This window comes from Emys orbicularis, chromosome 1 (assembly GCF_028017835.1).
Source record: "Emys orbicularis isolate rEmyOrb1 chromosome 1, rEmyOrb1.hap1, whole genome shotgun sequence".
Taxonomy (NCBI): Eukaryota; Metazoa; Chordata; order Testudines; family Emydidae; genus Emys; species Emys orbicularis.
In genome coordinates, this window is record NC_088683.1 from 151,508,424 (window position 1) to 151,520,572 (window position 12,149).

Below are 12,149 nucleotides of genomic sequence, written 5' to 3' on the forward strand. Positions count from 1 at the left end.
GATAGCAGGTGAGCAATGGCTGCTTCCTGTAAAAACTGAGTCATGCATGGACATGTGACTTGCCCAGGTGACTCCAAAACTCCATCTTGGAGCTGGACTTTGCATAGGAGAGAGGAGGGGGTCTCCACCCACAAGAGAAAGTCTACTTAAACTCCATTTTGTCTTCAGCTGGCTAAAGAGATAGCCTCTCCACCCCCACGGATACCTGACAGAAACTGGAACAAAGGACAGTAACTACAGGGGGTGTGAGTGATTGCTGGACCCAGACGAGAAGGAGACTAGTCTGTAAAAGGAAGCTTACTGGAACTGGTGAGGTTTTTTCTGTATTCAGTTTTCTTACTGTATTAGACTCAGACTTGTGTGTTTTATTTTATTTTACTTGGTAATTCACTTTGTTCTGTCTGCTATTACTTGGAACCACTCAAATCCTACTTTCTGTATTTAATAAAATCACTTTTTACTTATTAATTAACCCAGAGTATGTATTAATACCTGGGGGGGCAAACAGCTGTGCATATCTCTCTATCAGTGTTATAGAGGGCGAACAATTTATGAATTTACCCTGTATAAGCTTTATACAGGGTAAAACGGATTTATTTGGGGTTTGGATCCCATTGGGAGTTAAGCATCTGAGTGTTAAAGACAGGAACACTTCTTAAGTCTGCAGCTTTGGGGCACGTGGTTCAGACCCTGGGTCTGTGTTGGAGCAGACTGGCGTGTCTGGTTCAACAAGACAGAGTGCTAGAGTCCCAAGCTGGCAGGGAAAGCAGGGGCAGAAGTAGTCTTGGCACATCAGTTGGCAGCCCCAAGGGGGTTTCTGTGATCCAACCCATCACACTTAGTAATTCTCTGCCGAAGCTTTCTTGGCAGAGCTGCTTTCCCATGCTACTCGGCAATCACTTGTGCAGGGACCAAAGCAGCACACAGGCAAGCAGCATAGGGACTGGGTCTTAAGCCAGATGCATGCAGTAGATGCACCCTTGCATCCCTGCTTACCCTCAGCAGTGAGGCATCTACTTCAATGACCCTGCCTGTGGAAAATGGCATCAGAATTTACAATTTTGTCCCTAGTCACCTATACTGCTACCCTTGAATCATCATCATTGCTGTTTACCTCAGCTTAAATGTCCCCTACCCACTTGGGCAGAACTCATCATGTTTAGGGTGTTAGCCAAGATGTGTGCTTCTAAGGGTCAGTGACAAAGTGATTGATATGTTACAAGAGGTGTATTTTACTGTAATGATTCAATGCTGTTCATGAACTAACAATCATGCTTCTGTGCATTGTTTCTTGTGCTTCTGCAGGTGTGGCCTTCAGGGGAACCCCCTACACACTAGCAGAGTACCTCCACCAGATAAGAAAGCGACCAAGGCGGAGCAAGGAGGACATGTTCCAGGAAGTGCTGCAATCCTCTGAATCAGAAAAAAGGAAATGCAGGGAGTGGAGAGAAATAGAAAGGTGGGACAGAAAAGAAAATCAAGAGATTGTTCAAAAGGTCATGGAGCCAGGGCCAGCTCCAGGCACCAGCCGACCAAGCACGTGCTTGGGGCGGCACCTTATAAGGGGCGGCCAATGTTGGGGTGGCGGGGGGCACTCGCGGTGTTTTTGTTTTTGTTCGCAGGGCGGCGCTCGAGGGTTGTTTTTTTTTGTTTCGGTGGCGCGGCGCTGGTGGGGCGGGGGTTTGGGTGGCACGGCGCTCAGGGCGGGGGTTTGGGCGGCGCGGCGTTCCGGGGGGGCGGGGGGTTGGGCGGCCAGGTACGGCGCTCGGGGGGTTGGGCGGCCCGGCCCGGCCCGGCGCTCGGGGGGGCAGGGGTTTGGCTGGCCCGGCCCGGCGCTCCAGGGGTTTGGGCGGCCCGGCCCGGCGCTCGGGGTTGGGTTGGCCGGCCCAGCCCGGCGCTCGGGGGGGGTTGGCCGGCCCGGTGCGGTGCTCGGGTGGGGGCACAGGGGTTTGGGCGGCCTGGCGAGGCACTCGGGGGGGTTCGGCGGCCCAGCGCTCCGGGGGTTTTGGGTGACCCGGCGCTTTGGGGGGGGCGGGGGTTTGGGCAGCCCGGCGCAGCAAATGGGGGGGTCGGTGGCACGGCACTCGGGGGGGGGTGTTACGACGGGGCGGCGCTCTTCTTTTTTGCCTGGGGCGGCAAAAAAGTTAGAGCCGGCCCTGCATGGAGCGGATGATTAAAGTAATTGAGGAACAAACAGAAATGCTGAAGTCCCTAATCACACTGCAGTCAGAACAGATGCATGCTCACCTTCCCCCCCCCCGCCCCCCATACAGAACTGTTTTCCATGCCCTCCCGAAACTCCCCACTCACAGTCCTTTCAACTTTCTGGAACGTCTCGGTTTCCTGTTCACTCCACCCCTTCGGACAGCTTCCAAAATGATATTTGGACTTACTCACAGCTATGAGAGCCTGCCCTTCACTGGTACCTCCCTTCCCCCAAAGCCTGTGTGTGCGTGTGTTAATTGGTGTTTATTAAAAACTAAGTCTCTTAAAAATAACAAATATTTATTGTCTCCTACAAATTGTGACTTACTGAAAATACAGCTCAGGAATTGTCACAAGTGCTAACAAACAAAACTCTATTTAATGATTGCTGTGTAGAAATATACATCACTGGTTCTCAAAGCCTCCCTGATTCAAATTCCCCCCTGTTGTGCCCCTCTGATAGCCCTGGTATCAGGCTGCTCAAAATCAGCAGCCAGGCAATCTGCCTCAGCACCCCACCCCTGAGCAAAACTTTCACCCTTAGCTTCACAAAGATTATGCAGCATGCACCAGGCAGCAATGACCATTGGAATGTTTTCCTCACATAGATCTAACCTGCCATAAAAGCATCTCCACTGAGCTTTTAATCTGCCAAACACACATTCCACTGTCATTCTGCACCTACTCAGTCTACTGTTGAAGCACTCTTTGCTGCTGTCCACGTTTCCCATGTAAGGCTTCATGAGCCATTGAAATAAGGGGTATGCTGGGTCTCCCTGGATCACTATAAGCATTTCAACATCCCCCACTGTAATCTTCTGGTCTGGAAAGAAAGTCCGTGCTTGGAGCTTTCTGTACAGGCCAGTGTTTCTGAAGATGCCTGTGTCAGGCACCTTCGCTGACCACCCCGTGTTGATGTCAGTGAAACGCCTGCGGTGATCAACAAGTGCCTGGAATACCATGGAGAAGTACCCCCCTTCTATTGATGTACTCTGTTGCAAGGTTTTCCGGTGCCAAAATTGGAATTTGCGTGCCATCTATTGCCCTTCCACAGTTAGGGAAGCCCATTTCCGCAAAGCCACCCACTATTTCACACACATTGCCAAGAGTCATAGCAGGATGCAATTAATGGCCCTGCACACTTGTGTTAATGCACCCAACGGTGGACTTCTTGACACCAAACTGATTCACGACTGACAGGTAGGAATAGACGACTCGTGCCTCCCCATACTGGGGGAACACAATCTAAAGGGGAGGACACATGACCATCCCACGTGTCTCTTCTGCCCAGTGACCTCCCTACCTGAGCCCAGCCAAGGCCACCGCGCTCTCCCTGCCCCATGTTACCTACAGGAGGGGAGGACTCTGTCCCACTCCCACTGTATCTGCCCCCTGGCATGTTTGGCCCCTGTCCCTGGCAGCCGGGCCTGGGCAGGGAGCAGTACAGAGAAGTACCACTTTCTATTGATGTACTCTGTTGCAAGGTTGTCTGGTGCCAAAATTGGAATATGCATGCCACCTATTGCCCTTCTCACACGGCTGAAGCAGGCCACTCTGGGTCGTTGCTCTGTGCAGTGCAGCACCTTCCTGAGAGACAACATAAGAACGGCCATACTGGGTCAGACCAAAGGTCCTTCAAGCCCAGTATCCTGTCCTCTGACAGTGGACAATGGCAGGTGCCCCAAAGGGAATGAACATCAAGTGATCCATGCCCTGTCACCCAATCCCAGCTTCTGGCAAACAGAGGCTAGGGACACCATTCCTGCCCATCCTGGCTAATAGCCATTGATGGACCTATCTTCCATAAATCTATGTAGCTCCCTTTTGAACCCTGTTATAGTATTGGCCTTCACAACACCCTCTGGCAAGAAGTTCTAGAGATTGACAGTGCGTTGTGTGAAAAAATACTTTCTTGTGTTTGTTTTAAACCTGCTACCTATTAATTTCATTTGGTGGCCCCTTGTTCTTATATTATGAGGAGTAAATAACACTTCCTTATTTACTTTCTCTATACCACTCATGATTTTATAGACATCTATCATATCCCCCCTTAGTCACCTCTTTTCCAAGCTGAAAAGTCCCAGTCTTATTAATCTCTCCTGATATGGAAGCCGTTCTATACCCCTAATCATTTTTGTTTCCCTTTTCTGAACCTTTTACAATTCCAATATATCTTTTTTGAGATGGGGCGACCACATCTACATTCAGTATTCAAGGTGTGGGCATACCATGGATTTATACAGAGGCAATATGATATTTTCTGTCTTTTTATCTATCCCTTTCTTGATGATTCCCAACATTCTGTTTGCTTTTTTGACTGCCACTGCATATTGAGTGGATGATTTCAGAGAACTATCCATAATGACTCCAAAATCTCTTTCTTGAGTGGTAACAGCTAATTTAGACCCCATCATTGTATATGTATAGTTAGGATTATGTTTTCCAATGTGCATTACTTTGCATTTATCAACATTAAATTTCATCTGCCGTTTTGTTGCCCAGTCACCTAGTTTTGTGAAATCCTTTTGTAGCTCTTCGCAGTCTGCCTGGGACTTAACTATCTTGAGTAGTTTTGTATCATCTGCAAATTGTGCCCCCTCACTATTTACCCCTTTTTCCAGATCATTTATGAATATGTTAAAAAGGACTGAGCCCAGTACAGATCCCTGGGGGACACCACTATTTACCTCTCTCCATTCTGAAAACAGACCATTTATTCCTACCCTTTGTTTCCTATCTTTTAACCAGTTACTAATCCATGAGAGAACCTTCCCTCTTAGCCCATGACTGCTTATTTTGCTTAAGAGCCTTTGGTGAGGGACCTTGTCAAAGGCTTTCTGAAAATCTAAATACACTATATCCATTGGATCTCCTTTGTCCGCATGCTTGTTGACCCTCTCAAAGAATTCTAGTAGATTAGTGAGGCATGATTTCCCTTTACAAAAACCATGTTGACTATTTCCCAACAAATTATGTTCATCTATATGTCTGACAATTTTGTTCTTTAGGATAGTTTCAACCAATTTGCACGGTACTGAAGTGAGGCTTATTGGCCTGTAGTTGCCAGGGTCACCTCTGGAGCCCTTTTTAAAAATGGGTGTCACATTAGCTATCCTCCAGTCATTTGGTACAGAAGCTGATTTAAATGATAGGTTACAGATGACAGTTAGTAGTCCTACAATTTCACATTTGAGTTCCTTCAGAACTCTTGGGTGAATACCATCAGGTCCTGGAGACTTATTACTGTTTAGTTTATCAACTTGTTCTAAAACCTCCTCTAATGACACCTCAATTTGGGACAGTTCCTCAGATCTGTCACCCAAAAAGAATGGCTCAGGTTTGGGAATCTCCCTCACATCCTCAACAGTGAAGACCAATGCAAAGAATTCATTTAGTTTCTCCGCAATAGCCTTATCATCTTTGCGTGCTCCTTTAGCATCTCGATCGTCCAGTGGCCCCACTGGTTGTTTAGCAGGCTTTCTGCTTCTGATGTATTTTAAAAAAAATTTGCTATTACTTTTGGAGTCTTTGGCTAGCTGTTCTTCAAATTTTTTTTTTGGTCTTTCTAATTATATTTTTACACTTCATTTGCTAGAGTTTATGCTCTTTTCTATTTTTCTCTTTAGGATTTATCTTCCACTTTTTAAAGGATGCCTTTTTGCCTCTCACTGCTTCTTTTACTTTGTTTTTTAACCATGGTGGCTCTTTTTTGGTTCTCTTACTATGTTTTTTAAATTGGGGTATACATTTATGTTGAGCCTCTATTATGGTGTCTTTAAAAAGTTTCCATGCAGCTTGCAGGGATTTTACTTTTGGTACTCTACCTTTTAATTTCTGTTTCACTAACCTCCTCATTTTTGTGTAGTTCCGCTTTCTGAAATTAAATGCTACAGTGTTGGGCCGCCATCCCTACCCAGGCCTGGCTACCGGGGATAAGGGCCAAGTGAGTCGGAAACATGCAGGTGGGGAGGAAGAGGGGATTCCAGCTCGTTCAGCCCCTGTCCCCAGCAGCCAGGCCCAGGCAGGGGGCAGCCCGCCGCCACCTCCCCAGTCAGGCTTTCTCAGGCAGCTGTGGCACTGCACAGAGTAGTGACCCCAAGTGGACAGAGTGAAAAGTGGCTGGTCCTGCCCCTTACACTCCCTGCCTGGGCCTAGCTCCCAGGGACTGAGGCTGAGTGTGCCAGGAGGGGCAGGCACAACAGGAGGACAGAGTGGCTCTTCCTCCCTCCCCTCCCCCTGGCAGGCCAAGCAGCAATCTGGGGGTGGAGGGGGCATTTGATCCCACATGCCCCCCCATGTGTCGCCAATGGGTAGCAGTCTGGAGTCACCAGCTTCCACACTACAATTGCTACGTGTTTCTCCACAGAGATGGCAGCTCTCATTTTGGTGTCCTTGCGCCACAAGGCTGGAGCAAGCTCCGCACACAGTTGCAGGCAGGTGGCTTTCCACATTCAAAAGTTCTGCAGCCACTGCTCATCATACCAGACCTGCATAACGATGCGATCCCACCAGTCAATGCTTGTTTCCCGAGCCTAAAAGCAATGGGCCACTGTGCGCAGCTGCTCTGTGAATGCCAAAAGCAATCTGGTGTTGCTTCTTTCCATGGCACACAGCTGGTCAGGAAACTCTGATTCCTGTTCACATAGGTACCTCATGATTAACTCCATTACCAGCTGTGACGAGTTAATGACAGTCTCCACAACAGTAGAGAGCAGTGCAGGATACATCCTCTCACAGAGATGGCAGGCGCACAATTAAACGGGATGTTGAAAAATGCTGCAAAACGTAGTCAGAAGCCCATAGAATGCTGGGACCGAAAACAATGCATCATGGGACATTGAACTCACACCTATGAAGCGCTGTGATCCACTCAACTTCTCACAAGTCCTAGCAGCAGAAGGTGGCGAGTAGCACTGTGGGTTAGTTACCCACAGTGCACTGCTCTTACTGTTGACGCCAGAGCACCAACTGTGGACGTGCTCTGATGACAAAGGGAGCGTAGTGTGAACATGCAATAAAGATGTTATTATAGCGCTTTTTTATCGTTGATGTGACTTTTGTTGACAAAACTCTGTAGTTTAGACAAGACCATAGTCTTAGTACCTTTCCCAGACCTGAAGGAGAGCTCTGTGTTGCTTGAAAACTTGTCTCTCTTACCACCAGAGGCCACTAAAAGATATTACCTCACCCACTTTGTCTCTCTAATATCCTGGGACCCACATGGCTACAGCAACACTGCATAATACTACAAATCAGTCAGCTGTCACACAGACCTCTTATCTTCTCAGCTGATAACCACCAAAGGTTACAGTTTTGGCTTATCTAGTGAGCAGATTCAAGCGAAATGATTGATAACATTCATGTTTCTAGAGCCTTTCACCTGAGAATCTCAAAGCACTTTGCAAACATTGGCTAATTAAGCCTCACACAATGCCCATGGGAATTAGTTTACATCTCAATCCTCCAAGCTAATATATGTGGGTAGAGTTGTGTGCCTACATAGAGCTCCACTGATTTTAGTGAGTTGCTGCACAAACATAAGGGTTTCACCCACACACCTTTAAAATCTCTGGGGCTCACCATGCAGAGATATATTCATGTGGATCAGTTTATTGGGCCTTAATGGCAAGTCAATAAAAGAACCAGGATTGAATCCAGGATTCCTGATTCTCACACTCCTGCTCTAACCACTAACCTTCCCATCTAAATCCAGTGCAGTAATTATTCCAGAATAAAGTCACTTTATTCCAGAATTTGAAGTCCACATGGGGCATTATATGACCATTGTTATGGTGGAATAATTATTCTGGGCACTTTTCCCTGTGTAGACAAGCACAGAGTAGCAAGCAGAGACTGCAAACCATGGCGGAGAGGGTTGCCAACTTTCTACTCACACAAAACCGAACACCCTTGCCCCACCCCTCCTCCGAGGCCCACTCACTCCAACCCCCCCATCGCTCGCTCTCCCCACCCTCACTCACTCGCTCATTTTCACCAGGCTGGCTCAGGGAGTTGGGGTGTGGGAGGGGGTGATTGCTCCAGCTGGGGGTGTGGGCTCTGGGTTGGGGCCAGGGATGAGGAGTTTGGGGTGCAGGAGCGGGCTCCAGGCTATGGCAGGGGATTGGGGCACGATATGGGTGCGGGTGAGGGCTACGGCTGGGGGTGTGGGCTCTGGGGTGGGGCTGGAGATGAGGGGGTTGGGGTGCAGGAGGGTGCTCCAGGCTGGGATCGAGGGGTTTGGAGGGCATGAGGGGGATCAGGGCTGGGGCAGGGGGTTGGGAGGGGGTCAAGGGTGCAGGCTTACACTTACCTCAAGGAGCTCCCAGAAGCAGTGGCATGTCCCCCCTCCAGCTCCTACGCGGAGGCGCGGCCAGGCGGCTCTGTGTACTGCCCTATACACAGGTGCTGCCCCTGCAGCTCCCATTGGCTGCCATTCCCAGCCAATGGGATCTGCAGAACCAGTGCTTGGGGCGGCAGCAGCGGGCGGAGTCCCTTGGCTGTCCCTCTGTCTAGGAGCTGGAGGGGGGACATGCCACTGCTTCTGAGAGCCGCGCGGAGCCATGGGAGGCAGGGAGCCTGCCTTAGCCCTGCTGCACTGCTGCTGAGATTTTTAATGGCCCGGTCAGTGGTGCTGACCGGAGCTGCCAAGGTCCCTTTTCGGCTGGGCATTCTGGTCGAAAACTGGACACCTGTCAACCCTAATGGTGGATGACCAGACACAAGAGAAAATCCCAATCTCATTTCACAACAGAGGGAGTGAGATTGAGGGGCTCAAGAGTGTGAAGAGAGAGAACTGGCAGCTGCTATCTCCTGGGAAAGGGAAGGCAAGACAAATTTCCTCTTATTTTATCCCTGTCTGATGGAGATATGGGAGCAAGGACATGAAATTCTAGGGCCTCAGGGAAGGGAGTGGTTTAGGGGCAAACACTCTTTCTTACGCCATAACTACTGTCACTTGCTAATTGACAGGGAAGGCCCAAGATGTTGGCTCAGGTACGGAAATGCTGCAGCCTGTCACTGTCATACACACACACACACACACACACACACACACACACACACACACACACACACACACACACACACACAAAAGGTATTTAGGCTCCTAATTTCCACTTTAATCAATGGACAAATAAGGTATGGGGGAAAACTAGTTTGGCATCAGCACTGCTGAAAAGGATCTTGGAGTTGTGATGGATCACAACCTCAACATGAGTCAGCAATGTGATGCTGTTGCAAATAAAGAAAATGCAATTTTACCTTGCATTAACAGAGGCATAGCATGCAAGTCATGGGAGATGATAGTACCACTCTACTCAGCGCTGGTTAGGCCTCAGATGGAGTACTGTGTTCAGGGCCGTCCTTACCCATACGCAAAGTACGCAGCGGCGTAGGGCACCAGGGAATTTGGGGCACCAAATTTCCTGGTGCCCTGCGCAGCTGCGTGCTGCTCCAGCCCCTGCTCCGATTCTTCCCCAGGGCCCCCGCCCCTGCTCCGCCCCAGTCCCGCCTCTTCCCCGCCCCAGCCCTGCCTCTTCCCGCTCCCACCCCACCCCCACCCCCACTCCCCTGAAGACTCCAGAAGCTGTCGGGCCTGCACTCACTGGTAAGTAGAGCGACCTGGCCCCAGCCTACTCCACTCCCCTAGCTCCGAGCTGCGCTGTCAGAGAGCCAGGGGAACAGAGCAGGCTGGGGCCGGGTCATTCCACTTCCCGCAGGACGTGGCCAGCCCCCCTCCCCCACGGAGGCCTGGGGCCAGCCCCCCCGCTCCTCCCTGCGGAGGCCTGGGGCGGGGCCCCACACAGCCCCCCCGCAGAGGCCTGGGGCCAGCCCCCCCCCCCCCGGCTTCCCCCTGCGGAGGCCTGGGGCCCCACACAGCCCCCCCATGAGGGGGCTGCGTAGGACACCAAAATAGCTAGGGACGGCCCTGACTGTGTCCAGTTATGGTAACCAATGTATAGAAAGGATGCAGAGAACCTGGAAAGGATCCAGAGGCGAGCGACAAAGATGATCAAAGGGATGGAATGCAAACCATACGAGCAAAGGCTGAAGGAACTGGGTATGTTTAGTTTGGAAAAGAGGAGATTAATGGGGGGACATGATAGTGGTCTTCAAATACTTGAAAGGCTGCCATAAAAAAGATGGAGAAAAGTTGCCATAGAGTACAGGACAAGAGGCAATGGGTTCAAACTACAGCATAGCAGATTTGGATTAAATCTCAGGAAAGACTTCCTAACTATAAGAACAGTAGGACAATGGAACAGACTGCCTAGGGAGGTTGTGGAAGCTCCTTCACTGGAGGTTTTCAAAAGGAGTCTGGATAGTCATCTGTCTTGGATGGTCTAGACGCAATAAATCCTGCATCTTGGCAGGGGGTTAGACTAGATGACCCTTGGTCTAACCTTATCTATAGCCTGGGTTTAGGTGCCTAATTCCAGGAGGGGGTGAGTCTAGGCACACCCCGGTCATTGGCATTTCCCACTGGCTATCTTAGACACCTCTCCACCTAACATGCTGGCTTTTTTTTATGGGCCTCTCTCTCCCCATTCACTGGCTAAGGAACCTAGACACCTGACTCAGGCTTTGGGGATCCCATTTTTGTTCCTGTGTTTTTCTAGATACCTAATAGGTATTGCAATGTCTAGTTCTCTTTGTGGATCTGAGGCTCACGCACTGGGTCCTGGCCTGATGGTTTTTACTTTCCCATATAACCCCCTTCAGGTCACTGACAGAACAAGAGAGCAGGGAATCCTTAGGGGACATGATGATGTTTGTGGCAGCTCAGACGGGGTTCTTCCAAGAGAGAGGGAGGGAAGGGGGCTGAATGATGCAGACAAGGAACCACACATGGGCTCAGGGCAGTTCAGATGAGGCTGACCCCTATTTAACATCCTCTTAGAGAGAGGGGGGAATCACTGAGGGATTGCAGCTAACTCAGGTCATGGCAACCCCTCTATCTTGTCCCTGTTTAACCTTCTCAGAGACAGGAAGATGGAGAGCAGTGTAAGTATCCCCCTTTCTGGAGTAATGGCAGAGGTCAATACGGCATGTTTCTCTGTGGCTTGGACCCAGGAGAAGCGCTGGGCATGACACCCTGAAGCCTGAACAATCCCATGGAGCAAGGCTAAAACACTTGCAGGCAAACCATCCACATGGGAATAACTCCCTCTGCTGGTGAATGTTTACACCTGCAGCATGTGGAACAGAGACCCCAGCTGGGGAGAGTTTAGAGAAGTGGTTCTCAACTTTTTTGGGCTCAGAACCCATTTGTAAATGATTATGGCTTGTCATTACCCAGTAAATGTGCAAATGGGTCTTTGATGCCCTTCTGAGGGACAAGGGTGAGTTATGAGCTCCCAGAGCCTCTATCTCAGGGAGGGAAAATATGGACTTGAAGTTCTGCTATCATGGATATAGTCCTGCTGGTGAAGCAGGAATGAGGCCCTGGCATTTCTCACTCATGGAAGACCACAATCCCCTAAAAAGGTACACTGAGACTATCGAGGGAGCTCTAGTGGCAGGTGAGAACTGTTCAGGGCCGCCCAGAGGATTCAGGGGGCCTAGGGCAAAGCGGGGGAGCTGTGGCGCTTGCATTCACCCGGTGGCGGTCCGGGTCTTTGGCGGCATTTCGGCGGCGGGGGGCCCTTCAGTCGCTCTGCGTCTTCAGCAGCACTGAAGGACCCGTCCCCGAAATGCCGCCAAAGACCCGGAGCGACTGAAGGGCCCCCCGCCGCCAAAATGCCGCCGAAGACCCGGACCGCCGCCGGGCTAGGGCTCGCGGGGCCTGGGGCCTGGGGCAAATTGCCCCACTTGTCCCCCCCCCCCCCCGGGCAGCCCTGGAACTGTTGTGGGGCTTAAGGCAAGAGGTACAGACACAGATAGATGGAGCGAGCCTATGGGAATCTCCTATCCCCATCTGGCTCTGGGACCTGCAGCAGTCCCTA